At 51.2% G+C, this 13,212-nt stretch overlaps 1 long non-coding RNA gene across 1 annotated transcript in view; it reads right to left on the bottom strand.

Moving 5' to 3' along the window:
• Positions 1 to 3,768: 3,768 nt before the first annotated feature.
• Positions 3,769 to 13,212, bottom strand: part of LOC119976255 — a 42,213-nt gene continuing 32,769 nt past the window's right edge. The window contains exons 2-3 of the long non-coding RNA XR_005462890.1: positions 10,444 to 10,527; positions 3,769 to 3,827 (exon numbers count right to left, since the gene is read on the bottom strand). This is a non-coding gene — a long non-coding RNA (uncharacterized LOC119976255). The remainder of the gene's footprint in view (positions 3,828 to 10,443; positions 10,528 to 13,212) is intronic.

Here is a 13,212-nt window from a genome sequence, read left to right as displayed (position 1 = left end):
TCGAACCTGGGTCCCTGATGCTGTGAAGCAATTGTGCTAACCACTGCTACCGTGGCGTTCACCCTCTACAGGGCCTCACTCAACACCCTATCCTCCCCAAGCCCTTCTGCTTGGCCTTAACCCCCTCCACCAATACTGCGTCTTTGGCCATAATCCTTCCATAGATACCCGAGGCACTCCCCTCCTCCATTAGGGCAGCAGGGTAGCATGGTGGTTAGCATAAATGCTTCACAGCTCCAGGGTCCCAGGTTCGATTCCCAGCTGGGTCACTGTCTGTGTGGAGTCTGCACGTCCTCCCCCTGTGTGCGTGGGTTTCCTCCGGGTGCTCCGGTTTCCTCCCACAGTCCAAAAGATGTGCGGGTTAGGTGGATTGGCCATGCTAAATTGCCCGTAGTGTCCTAATAAAAAAAAAGTAAGGTTAAGGGGGGTTGTTGGGTTACGGGTATAGGGTGGATACGTGAGTTTGAGTAGGGTGATCATGGCTCGGCACAACATTGAGGGCCGAAGGGCCTGTTCTGTGCTGTACTGTTCTATGTTCTATTACTGCAAAAAGAATCTCCCCATCAATGAGGTGAGGTTTGCAGCGCCACAGGGCATGTCAGAAAGATCCATTTCACAAAGGTGCAAATGTGTAGGCATCTGAATGAATCACCGCGAGAGCCCAAATGTTTCCATGACAACAACTCCAAACTCACAAACCATCCCTCCAATAGCAGATGCCCCAATCCTTCCAACCCCTTCTCTTGATTTGATTTATTCTCACGTGTACTGAGGTGACAAGGATTGTTTTGCATACAGTTCAAACATATTATTCCATACATAAAAACAACATAAGATATACATAATGTACAGGCATGAGGCGAAGCATATGGCGTGTAGGACTACTCAGTGGAGAAGATGTGTGAAGAGGTCAGATCAGTCCACCGCCCCCCTGCCCCAAACCTGGCATCCAACTTCACAGACGCAAACATATGATTTGCTCAGATCGGAGCCAGCTCCAATACCAACCTCCAATTTAAAATGTTGCTGAAAATATCTCCATATCTTCAGGGTGGAGGCAACCATCGTCTTTGCCGAATATTTCATCGGCGAGAACAGGAGCGAGTCCGTCGCTAGTGCCTTTAACCCCGGCCCCTGCATGATTCCAACCGTTGCTGTGTCACGGCAAGGTCTCCACTCCCTTCAGCGTCGCACCATGCTGCCGCACCCTCTCCGCGTCTTTCCCAATGCCTCCTTTATTGGGTCCAATGCATCCTCCATCAAAATTGTACGGGTCTCCAAAATGCTTGGCAAAGTCTTTACAGAGAGTTTACGGGAGTTTACAGAGAGGAGCCGGGAGATCAGAGAGAGAGGAGGCGGGAGATCACAGAGAGTGAGAGAGAGAGGAGGCGGGAGATCACAGAGAGAGAGAGGAGTCGGGAGTTTACAGAGAGAGGAGCCGGGAGAACTGAGAGAGGAGCCGGGAGAACAGAGCGAGGAGCCGGGAGATCACAGAGAGAGTGAGAGGAGGTGGGAGATCACAGAGAGAGAGAGGAGGCGGGAGATCAGAGAGAGAGAGAGGAGTCAGGAGTTTACAGCGAGAGAGGAGCCGGGAGAACACAAAGAGAGAGAGAGGAGCCTGGAGATCAGAGAGAGAGAGAGGAGCCTGGAGATCAGAGAGAGAGAGAGGAGCCGGGAGAACACAGAGAGCGAGAGAGGAGCCGGAGTTCACAAAGAGCGAGAGAGGAGTCGGGAGATCACAAAGAGCATGTGGTAAATACCACTGGTCATACATTACCTGTATTATGGTACTGCCATTGTACTACAGTCATTACAGTAAATCCCGGCCTGCTGGCTCCACCCAGCAGGCTCTGTATAAAAGTACGCTCTCATGCGCTGCCCCATTCTGGTTCCAGCTGCAAGAGGTTTAACATCTAGCACAATAAAGCCTCAATAGTTCACCATTTCGTCTCGTAGTCATTGATGGTACATCAATTTATTGTGCTAGAATTTTGAAGATGAACGTCTTACTCAAGCCGGATCGGCTGCAGCTGAACTCTCACGCAGCCGACGCCACAGCCACCTTCGAGCACTGGCTAGTCTGCTTTGAAGGATATCTCTAAGAGCATCCACATAAGCCCTCTCAGACCCACAGAAGCTCCAAATACTCTACGCATGGGTGAGCCCACAAGTTTTCCTCATTCGGGACGCTCCCACTTAACACGGAAGCGATGGCACTACTGAAAGGGCAGTACATCAAGACTGTTCATCAGGTGTTCGCCAGGCACCCCCTGGCCACGAGACGGCAACTCCCAGGGGAGTCTCAGGACGATTTCCTGCGTGCCTTGCGGATACTTGGTAGAAACTGTAATTGCCAGGCGGTGTCGGCAGTCCAACACACGGAACTGCTGATCAAAGACGCCTACGTAACGTGCATTAAGTCCAATTATGTCCGCCAGCGATTATTAGAAGGCGGTACACTCGACCTTACAGAGACTGCAGAGCTTGCTAACTCCCATCTTCGGCGCCATCTTGGAACGCACCCCAAGACCCCTGCTTGCCTGGCCATTCACGGGCTGCTGGCACCTCCGCCACCACCAATCAGCCCCCCCACCAACGTCCGCAGCTTACCTCCATCACCCTCGATCAGTATCGGCCTCATAACCTCACGATCGCGACAACGACCATACGGATCAACGGGCACAAGACGACCTGCCTCTTCGAGTCCAGGGGCACGGAGAGTTTCATGCCCTGCTACGGTAAGGCGCTGCTCCCTCCCGGTCCTCCCCGCCACCCAGAAAATCTCCCTGGCCTCCAGAGCCCATTCCTTACTGATCCGGGTGTACTGCGTCGTGACCCTCTCCGTACAGGGCGTAGAGTACAGTAACTTCAGACTCTACGTCCTCCCCCATCTCTGCGCTGTCCTGTTACTGGGTCTCAATTTTCAGTGCCACCTCCAGAGCCTTACTCTGAAGTTCGGCGGACCCCTGCCCCCCCTCACCGTCTGTGGCCTCACGACCCTTAAGGTCGACCCGCCCTCACTCTTCGCGAACCTCACCCCGGACTGTAAGCCCGTCACAAAGAGGAGCAGATGGTACAGTGCACAGGACAGGATCTTTATCAGGTCAAAAGTCCAACGGCTTCTGCGGGAAGGGGTCATTGAGGCCAGTAACAGCCCCTGGAGAGCTCAAGTGGTGGTAGTTAAGACTGGGGAGAAACACCGGATGGTCATTGACTACAGTCAGACCATCAACTGGTATACGCAGCTTGACACGTACCCCCTTCCACATGGTAGAATCATAGAAGTTACAGTGCAGAAGGAAGCCATTCAGCCCATCGAGTCTGCACCGGCTCTTGGAAAGAGCACCCTACCCAAGCCCACACCTGCACCCTATCCCTATAACCCCATAACCCAGTAACCTGTTATGGGAGCAGCGTTTTCAGAACCCCGAAATGTATCATGGAGTTCAACCAACCTCCCCCTTTAATGTATTGTTGCTTTTCAAGCACACAGCTTGTTCTCCAGGTGGCGTATTACAATTATGGACACGTGGGGTTTTAAACACAAACAATGTTTATTCCATAAATTCAACTTAACCTTTTAAATAAACATTGAATCACTTAACACCCCTTACTTCAAAGATAACCCCAAAAATAATACAACACTAAATAATCCCTCAAAATGTTCCTTCAAGCCTCCAAAAGACTTCACCTTTAACAACAGACATGAGGTTACATTCAATATACTTAGAGTCTTTGGATTTTCAGACATCAACCGAGCAGTTCTGTGTTTTCTTCTTGCAGCTTTTTGCAAAACACACAAAACAGTCCCAGCTTTCTCCTCAAACCTGAAAACAAAAGCAGAAATGAGCTCAGCTCAGCTCCCCCCACCCTCTGACATCACTTCAGTAATATGATCAGCTTCATTTGTTAAAGGTACATTTCTTAAACATCCAATTTGTAAAGGTACTCTCGCATGACAAACCCCACCCAACACTAAGGGAAATTTTGGTCACTAAGGGAAATTGATCATGGCCAATCCACCAAACCTGCACATCTTTGGACTGTGGGAAGAAACCCACGCACACACGGGGAGAACGTGCAGACTCCGCACAGTGACCCAAGCCGGGAATCGAACCTGGGACCCTGGAGCTGTGAAGCAACCATGCTAACCACTATGCTACCGTGCTACCGGTCAACCAGATTGTGCAGTATTGAGTCTTCTCCACAGTTGACTTGAAGTCCGCATACCACCAGCTCCCCATCCGCCCGGAGGACCGCCAATACACTGCATTTGAAGCAGATGGCCGCTCTACCATTTCCTTAGGGTTCCCTTTGGCGTCACAAATGGGGTCTCGGCCTTCCAGGGAGAGATGGACCAAATGGTTGACCAGTACGGATTGCGGGCCACGTTCCCGTATCTGGATAACGTCACCATCTGCGGCCACGACCAATAGGACCATGACGCGAATCTCCAGAAATTCCTCCACACTGCTAAACTCCTTAACCTTACCTTAATAAGGAGAAATGCGCCTTCCACACTACCTGCTTAGCCATTCTTGGCTACGTTGCAGAAAATGGAGTCCTGGGGCCCGACCCTGACCGCATGCGCCCCCTCCTGGAACTCCCCCTCCCCCACTGCCCCAAGGCCCTGAAACGATGCCTGGGATTCTTCTCATATTGTGCCCAGTGGGTCCCTAATTATGCGGACATGGCCCGCCCACTCATCAAGTCGACCATTTTCCCTCTGACGGCTGAGGCTCACCAGGCCTTCAACCACATCAAGGCAGACATCACCAAAGCCACGATGCACACGGTCGATGAGTCCCTCCCCTTTCAGGTGGAGAGCGACGCATCGGACATGGCTCTGGCCGCCACCCTCAACCAAGTGGGCAGACCCGTGGCCTTCTCCCATATCCTCTATGCCTCCAAATTTTGGCACTCCTCTGTCGAAATGGAGGCCCAAGCCATTGTGGAAGCTGTGCGACATTGGAGGCATTACCTGGCTGGCAGGAGATTTACTCTCCTCACTGACCAACGGTCGGTTGTCTTCATGTTTAATAATACACAGCGGGGCAAGATTAAGAACGACAAGTTCTTGAGGTGGGGGATCGAACTCTCTACCTATAACTACGAGATCTTGTATCGCCAGAGGGAGCTTAATGAATCCCCAGATGCCCTATACCACGGTACATGTGCCAGCGCACAAGTGGACCGACTTCGGGCTCTCCACAATGACCAATGTCACCCGGGGTCACCTGGTTCTTCCACTTTATCAAGGCCCGCAACCTACCCTACTCCATCGAGGAGGTCAGGACTGTGACCAGGGACTACCAAGTCTGCGCGGAGTGCAAACCGCACTTCTACCGGCCAGACAGAACGCATTTGGTGAAGGCCTCCCGCCCCTTTTGAGCGCCTCAGCATCGACTTCAAAGGGCCCCTCCCCTCCACTGACCGCAACGTGTACTTTCTCAAATCATTGATGTGTATTCCCGTTTCCCTTTCGCCATCCCATGCCCTGACATGACTTCTGCCACGGTCATCAAGGCCCTACATAGTATCTTCACCTTGTTCGGTTTCCCCACCTACATCCATAGCAATCGGGGATCCTCCTTCATGAGCGATGAACTGCGTCAGTTCCTGCTCAGCAAAGGCATCGCCTCGAGCAGGACGACCAGCAACAACCCCCGGGTAAACGGACAGGCGGAGAGGGAGAACGGGACGGTCTGGAAGGCCGTCCTCCTGGCTCTTTGGTCTAGGAGTCTCCCGGTCTCCCGCTGGCAGGAGGTTCTCCCCGATGCGCTCCACTCCATCCGGTCGCTCCTGTGCACTACTACCAATGAGACCCCTCACAAACGTGTGTTTGCCTTCCCTAGGAAGTCCACCTCCGGGGTCTTGCTCCCAACCTGGCTGACTGTTCCTCATCTGGCATAGTTGGACATTCCTCTATGTCTAGCTGGAGATAGACTATACCTGATGGATGGTTGCATATTTCTTACTAACCTAGGTGATCCAGAGGAACCTTCTGCACTGCTCGCCCATCTTTGGGGAGTTCTATCATTCTGCACTGGTCAAGGTGAAGGTAGGACAGGAGGTAGAGGTGGCAGTAGAGCTGGTGCCAGCAAAGGGATTGCAGCTGGGAGTTTGGCAGGAACTGGTTGTTGCTGATTGGGAGAGGTTGGTGGAGTAGGCAGAATGGGGCATTCTGATCCTTAATTGCATCTGACAACATAGGATGTGGGTGGCCAGGTCGCTTGCCTTCAAATAGCCTCAACTGATTTATGTGGCACCGGCCAGTCTTTCCAGTTGTTAGTAATACTCAGTGCACTGAGGAGCTAACTTTGTCCATTATGGATCCATGTATCTGGCTGGTGAACTTTGATCATTATTCTTTTTCTGACTTTGAATTCTATAGGTGTCACTTTCCATCAAATGGGTTTTACTTGTTTTTTCTTTCCCAGTTTTACCACAGCCGCCCTGTGGGTGGTTTGTACATTTTCTAACAACTGTTGGATTGCCTTCACATGGGAAATGGTTTGTACCTATTAAAGTCTCAATTCCCAACTTCTGGTGACGTCGTGTAAAGAAAAGTAATGGGCGGCACGGTAGCACAGTGTTTAGCACAGTTGCTTCACAGCTGCAATGTCCCAGGTTCGATTCACCGCTGGGTCACTGCCTGCGGAGTCTGCACGTTCTCCCTGTGTCTGCATGGGTTTCCTCCTGGTGCTTCTGTTTCCTCCCACAATCCAAAGACGTGCAGGTTAGGTGGATTGGCCATGCTAAATTGCCCTTAGTGTCCAAAAATGTTTAGGTGAGGTTATGGGGATAGGGTGGAGGTGTAGGCTTAGGTAGGGTGCTCTTTCCAAGGGGCTGTGCATGGGCCGAATGGCCTCCTTCTGCATAGTATATTCTATGAAAAAAAAAGATGCACAAAAAGTGGCTCCCGGAAATGTCTTTGTATTTGACCCTTTTATTCATTTTTCTAGGTGCCCCAACTCAGTGAGTTGAGTAGGTGAACTAATGTCATGTTATAATTAACCACTAGATGAAGCTAGATGCAGTACTGTATAAAACACTGGGCGGAATTCTCCGCAACGGCCGACGCCATCGTGAAACGCCGGAGGCCGCTCCTCGCCCCCATTCTTCCCCTCCCCGGGTGGCTAGGAGCGGCGTTTCGTGAAGCTCAGCCGCCGGGCCGCCGATAATGACGCGGCCGGCGGCGCCTTAGTGACGTCAGCCGCGCGTGTGCAGGTTGGCCGGCTCCAACCCACGTATGCGCGGTTGCCGTCTTCCCCTCCGCTGCCCCGCAAGACGTGGCGGCTTGATCTTGCGGGGCGGTGGAGGGGAAAGAGTGCGTCTCTTGGAGACGCCGGCCTGACGATCGGTGGGCACCGATCACGGGCCAGTCCCCTCCCGAGCACGGCCGTGGTGCTCAATCCCCTCTCCGCCCCCCACAGGCCCCAAACTCACCTTTCGCGCGATGTTCACGCCGGCAGCGACCAGGTGTGGGGTTGCCGCCGGCGTGAACCCGTCGGGGTCATCAGGCCGCTCGGCCCATCCGGGCTGGAGAATCGCCAGTCGCCGGGAAAAACGGCGAGAGTCGATTCTCCGAGCGGGGGGTGGGAGAATCGCAGGCGGTGCCAGTGTGGCCCTCCCGCGATTCTCCCACCCAGTGTGGGGAGCGGAGAATCGCGCCCACTGACTCTCAGGCTTCTGGGAGAGGGAAGGCTGGAGTAGAGTGTATAGGAGAGATCTGGAGGGGATAGAGCACAGTTAGTTATAGTTAGAGGGTAGAGACTAGTGTTAGTACAGTGTAGATTACTATAATTATTGTTTACTATAGGAGTAAGTGGTCAAGCTTAATTTTTTTTATTTATTTTTTTATAAATTTAGATTACCCAATTATTTTTTCCAATTAAGGGGCAATTTAGCGTGTCCAATCCACCTACTCTGCACATTTTTGGGTTGTGGGTGCGAAACCCACGCAGACACGGGGAGAATGTGCAAACTCCACACGGACAGTGACCCAGAGCCGGGATCGAACCTGGGACCTCAGCGCCGTGAGGCGGTTGTGCTAACCACTAGGCCACCGTGCTGCCCTGGTAAAGCTTAATTTAAGTAGTGTAAATAAAAGTTAGCTTTGTTAATCAACTTCGCTACTGTGGTTATTCCTTTCCCTGCCCTGGAATAGAAGGGTTTATCTGGTCGTCCAATGCTGACTGACCCTTCCGTCTTTAATCCTCCCATCCAGGAGTAACTGGAGTGGGGTGTGCTCGGTCAGAATAGTGAGGGGGTTTCATCCAATGATGTAACTGAAATGCTGAACTGACCAAAACACTGCCAGAGTTGGCGATCATAGACTGAGAAATTCTGCTGGCCCGGGGATAGCTTCCTTGAGGCCGACGCCATTCATAGAATTTGCAGTGCAGAAGGAGGCCATTCGGCCTATCAAGTCTGCACCAGCGCTTGGAAAGAACACCCTACCCAAGCCCACACCTCCAACCTATCCCCGTAACTCAATTTAACCTTTTTTGAACACTTAGGGGCAATTTAGCACGGCCAATCCACCAAACCCGCACATCTTTGGACTGTGGGAGGAAACTGGAGCACCCGGAGGAAACCCACGCAGAGACGGGGAAAAAGTGCAAACTCCATACAGACAGTGAGCTAAGTGGGAATCGAACCTGGGACCCCGGAGCTGTGAAGCAACTGTGCTAACCACCGTGCTCCCATGCTGCCCTTGGTCCCTGTAGTCGTGTTGCGCCTGCAGTAATACAGCAGAAATAGTCCAACTTGTGGTGGTGACTTCTAATTCTGGGTCCGGAACTTGTAGCATTGGGCCTTGGCCAAGGGCCTGCTTAAATTCCTGGATCGCCTGAGTCTCCTCCGGCATCCACTGCCATCCAACATGCTTTTTTAAAAGACCCATAAGGGTTTGTAGTAAAACCATCAATATGATTTCTGCAATAACCAACCAGTCCCAAGTACGATCTGAAAGATAGAACGTTTGTTGGAAGGGACAGATTTAGAGTTGTCGCTACCCGATGCCGGTCCATCTCCTTTTCCCCCCGCATGTAATCGTTATCCCGAGGTGGATGAATTAGGCTGTCATGATTATCCGTATAAAGGGGCAGCACGGTGGCGCAGTGGTTAGCACTGCTGCCTCACGGCACCGAGGTCCCAGGTTCGATCCCGGCTCTGGAGTGGAGTTTGCACATTCTCCCCGTGTTTGCGTGGGTTTTGACCCCACAACCCAAAGATGTGCAGGGTAAGTGGATTGGCCATGCTAAATTGCCCCTTAATTGGAAAAAATGAATAGCGTGCTCTAAAATGTTTTTTTTTAATGATTATCTGTAAAAACTCAAATCACGAGCAAAGAGAAAATGCTGGAAAATCTCAGCATTTTTAGGTTTGATTTTTGAGTTGTTAAGAGGATCAGTAACTCTCTAAGTAAGCAAATGTATTCCTGCCTTGACTCGATTTATAGGAGCCTATCGTCTACAAACTGAACGAGGTTTTCTGGTTTAGCGAATCTGTGCAGACCCTCTGCTGTCAGTGAAAAGTAGAAGGCGAGTTATGTAATCTTTGTGGCAAGCAGGTCCGTGTATTTGCTGGATTCAGATTGTAAAAGCAAATTAATACTGGCACTCCTGGGTCAGAGGGATGGACCAAAAACCATTCCTGATGTCCAGGACGGTGAAATATCCAACATGAAGGGGTTGTCGCATCATGGTTTCAGAGAGAGTAGCCATCATTAGGGCAGTGAGGGGAGCAGTTTCCTTCAGTTCACAATAGTCAATTGTTAGTCACCAAATAGGGGAATTATTAGAGGAATTATTACATCTGACTCTGTCTAAGGACACTATCCATGACTTTGGCTATCTCTTGTTCAGCAATTTTAGGGAATCCATATTGTTTTGGGGGCTTGGGATCCGGCCCCTGGATACAAACTGCTCCTGCCATACGACCATATTGGAGTTTGTGTGCTGCAAAGGTGGGCAGATGGGCAGTAAGAGGTGTTGTAATACCTCGGTGCTAGACAAATTCATCGTTTGGACCCAAAACTTCCCAATAGTGCAGATTCTATCCAAGTGTTTACCGTGCTGCATCTTGACTCATTCTCCATGCGCAACAGTTAGTGGGCTCAAAAGGAAGTTGTTATTGTGGCATAAAGTCGGATCCCAAAATATGCTCTGCACCGTTTAGCGATGTCACCAGCACAGCTGGATGGAGACAATGTAAATGTAAAATCCATCGGCTCCACTATAATTCGCTCCTGCGAAGGAGCTGTAAAGCTGCTCAGAATAATCTTTCCTTTAGGTTGGCAATTGAATTTAGGGTGTGTTGCTGTGTTAATGACAGTGCGAGAGTCCCCAGAATCCCATATAAATTCTACAGGATGGCGTCCAACCTCGTCGGTAACAATTGAATGGCCCATACTGTACCACTTGGTTTCACACACACGTTTTGGAGAAGCCTGACAGCGTCAGTCCTCCAGGTGGCGGTGTTGCCTGTCCCATTCTGCACCATCCTGGTCCTCTGGAAACTCTGCTTGGGAGACAAAATCATAAATCATCAGATCCATAGGATGTGTTTCACTACTTTCTCTTGGGCCTCCCAGTGGGAGGCAGGAAGGTGGCCCTCCTGGGTGCCATTCTGCAGTGATAGCACACACTCTTGTTGTGGTAGTGAGGCTCGACTGCCCAGATTCTAGGCAGAGGGAAGGAAAGGTCCTTGTGAGGGTTGCCACTGATGTGATTGTCCTTACCCCCACTTCCATTCGCCCCCTTCATTTCTCTACTGTTTCTGTCTCCTGACTACCTCCCGGCTGCATTTTGTTTTTTGGTTTTGCTTCTTTTTTTCTCTTGGGTCTCATTCTCCCAAGCCCCAATGAATCATCGCATCACCCAAGCTTCAGTACGGTTAATGTCAGCAGGGTCAACATTCTCTTCGGTTTGATTTACCTTCAGGAGTGGAATGACTCGTGTGCATACGGCGCCACTTTCCCAAATATGGCAGCAATATGGTAACCCTAGCGATTCCCACCTGGGTTAAATATATCATTAAAGTGTTTCCACAGCCAATTAGAGAAAGCAGTCGATGTTCTCCCTTTCTTTGTGTACATTTGTTCAAATTCCCTACGGGATGCCCCCTATTATGTCCTGCTGCTACTCTGTTGATTATTCTTGTGTCTACTATGTACGTACTGTGTAAGTTCCCTCGGCCGCGGAAAAATACGGGGAGAATGTGCAAACTCCACACGGACAGTGACCCAGAGCCGGGATTCGAACCTGGGACCTCGGTGCCACGAGGCAGCAATGCTAACCACTGTGTCACCGTGCCGCCCCTAATTAAACATTCTGAACACACTATATGGCAAAGGAAAAACAACACAACACCCCCCCCCCCAGTAACCTCAACCAACACCCCACTTTGCCCCCCTCCCCCCTCCCATAACAGCTGACAGTAACCAGCTCCTTGAAATGTAACACAAACAAACCTCCTCACTTGCCCCTCAAATCAAATTTCACTTTTTGCAGACACAAAAACTCCATTAGATCCCGCAGTCACACCGAGGTACAGGGAGGAGCGACTGCCCTGCACCCCAACAGGACCCGCCTGCGAGCGATCAGCGAGAAGACAGCTAAAACATCCGCCCCCATGGCCGTCTGCAACTCCGCCACGTCTCTGGGCTCCAAATCCACGTGCAAGATCACCGACATGGTGCTGAAGAACAACCTCCAGCATTTATCCAACTGAGGCAGCACCAGAACATGTGCTCATGATTGGCTGGGCCCCTCCCACTCCGCTCACAAGCATCCTCCGTGCCTTCAAACAACGGGCTCATCCTCAATCCGACAGGTGCCTCTATTTTAGCTGGATCAGCCCCAGCCTCGGGCAGGAGGTGGAGCCATTCACCCTCCGCAGCACCTCACACCACAACCCCTCCTCCAACGCCATCTCCAGCTCCTCCTCCCCCTACTTGGCCTTAACCCCTTCCAAAAAAGCCATATCCTCCTCCAAACAACTGCCATAGATTGCTACGATTACCTCCCCCACCCCTCCTGCCCCCCACTGCCAGCACCTCCTCCAACAACGAGGAGGGCGGGGTCACCCAAGAAATTGGAAAATCCTTTTTCGCGAAATCCTGCACATATCTGAAAGCCTCTCCACGCTGATCCCAAACTTCTCCCCAACTCCTCCAAACTCGCAAACCTCCCTTCTACAAACAGATCCTTCATTTCCATCACCCTACGCTGCGCTCCTCCCACTCCCAAAACCGGACATCCATCCTCACTGGCTCAAGCTCATGGTTCCCTCGGATTGACATCAACTGAGACCCTGCCCCTGACCCTAAGGTGCTGCCGAAATTGCTTCCATATTTTCAATATGACCACCACCACCGGACTCCACGAATATTTCCCTGGGCAAACAGGAGTGGTGCAATAGCCAGCACCCACAATCCTAACCCTGCTACAAGAGCCTGCCTTCATCCCCACCCACAAAGCCTCCGGCTCCATCACCCTACCTTTTCAAGTGTTCGCTGCCCAATATTTATATATCAGGTCCTCCTAATCCTTGACACCTTACCTGCCACACAAACGATGAAATCAACTGTTCCACCCCCATAAAAAATGTTTTTGGCAAAAAGACCGGTAGGCATAGAAATAAAAATAAAAACTGCGGCAGAATGTTCATCTTAACCACCTGCACCCGGCCTGCTGACAATAGGGGGAGGCTGTCCCATCTCAATAAATCCACCTCAACCCTTCACATAAAACAGATTATCAGCATTGAGATGCCCTTGGTTTCATCCCTCCCCCTCACTATCCCCCTCCATTTATCAGAGTCCCTCAGCACAATAGCGAAGGGCTCTAACACCAGCGCAAACAGGAGGGGAACACAGACACCCCTGTCTCGTTCTCCTATGCAACGGAAAGTACCCAGAATTCCCCTCATACGTGCTCACACTCGCCATCGGTTCCTTGAACAGCAACTTAACCCACGCCACAAACTTGGGCCCAATCCTAAATCTCCAACACCAGGTTAAAGTCCAACAGGTTTGTTTCAAACACGACCTTTCGGAGCACGGCTCCTTCTTCAGGTGAAGGAGCCGTGCTCCGAAAGCTCGTGTTTGAAACAAACCTGTTGGACTTTAACCTGGTGTTGTAAGACTTCTTACTGTGCTCACCCCAGTCCAACGCCGGCATCTCCACATCATGGCTAAATCTC

Source organism: Scyliorhinus canicula, chromosome 13 (genome assembly GCF_902713615.1).
Source record: "Scyliorhinus canicula chromosome 13, sScyCan1.1, whole genome shotgun sequence".
NCBI lineage: Eukaryota > Metazoa > Chordata > Chondrichthyes > Carcharhiniformes > Scyliorhinidae > Scyliorhinus > Scyliorhinus canicula.
The sequence above is the reverse complement of the archived record's forward strand: the minus strand, read 5'-3'. Positions and strand labels throughout refer to the sequence as shown.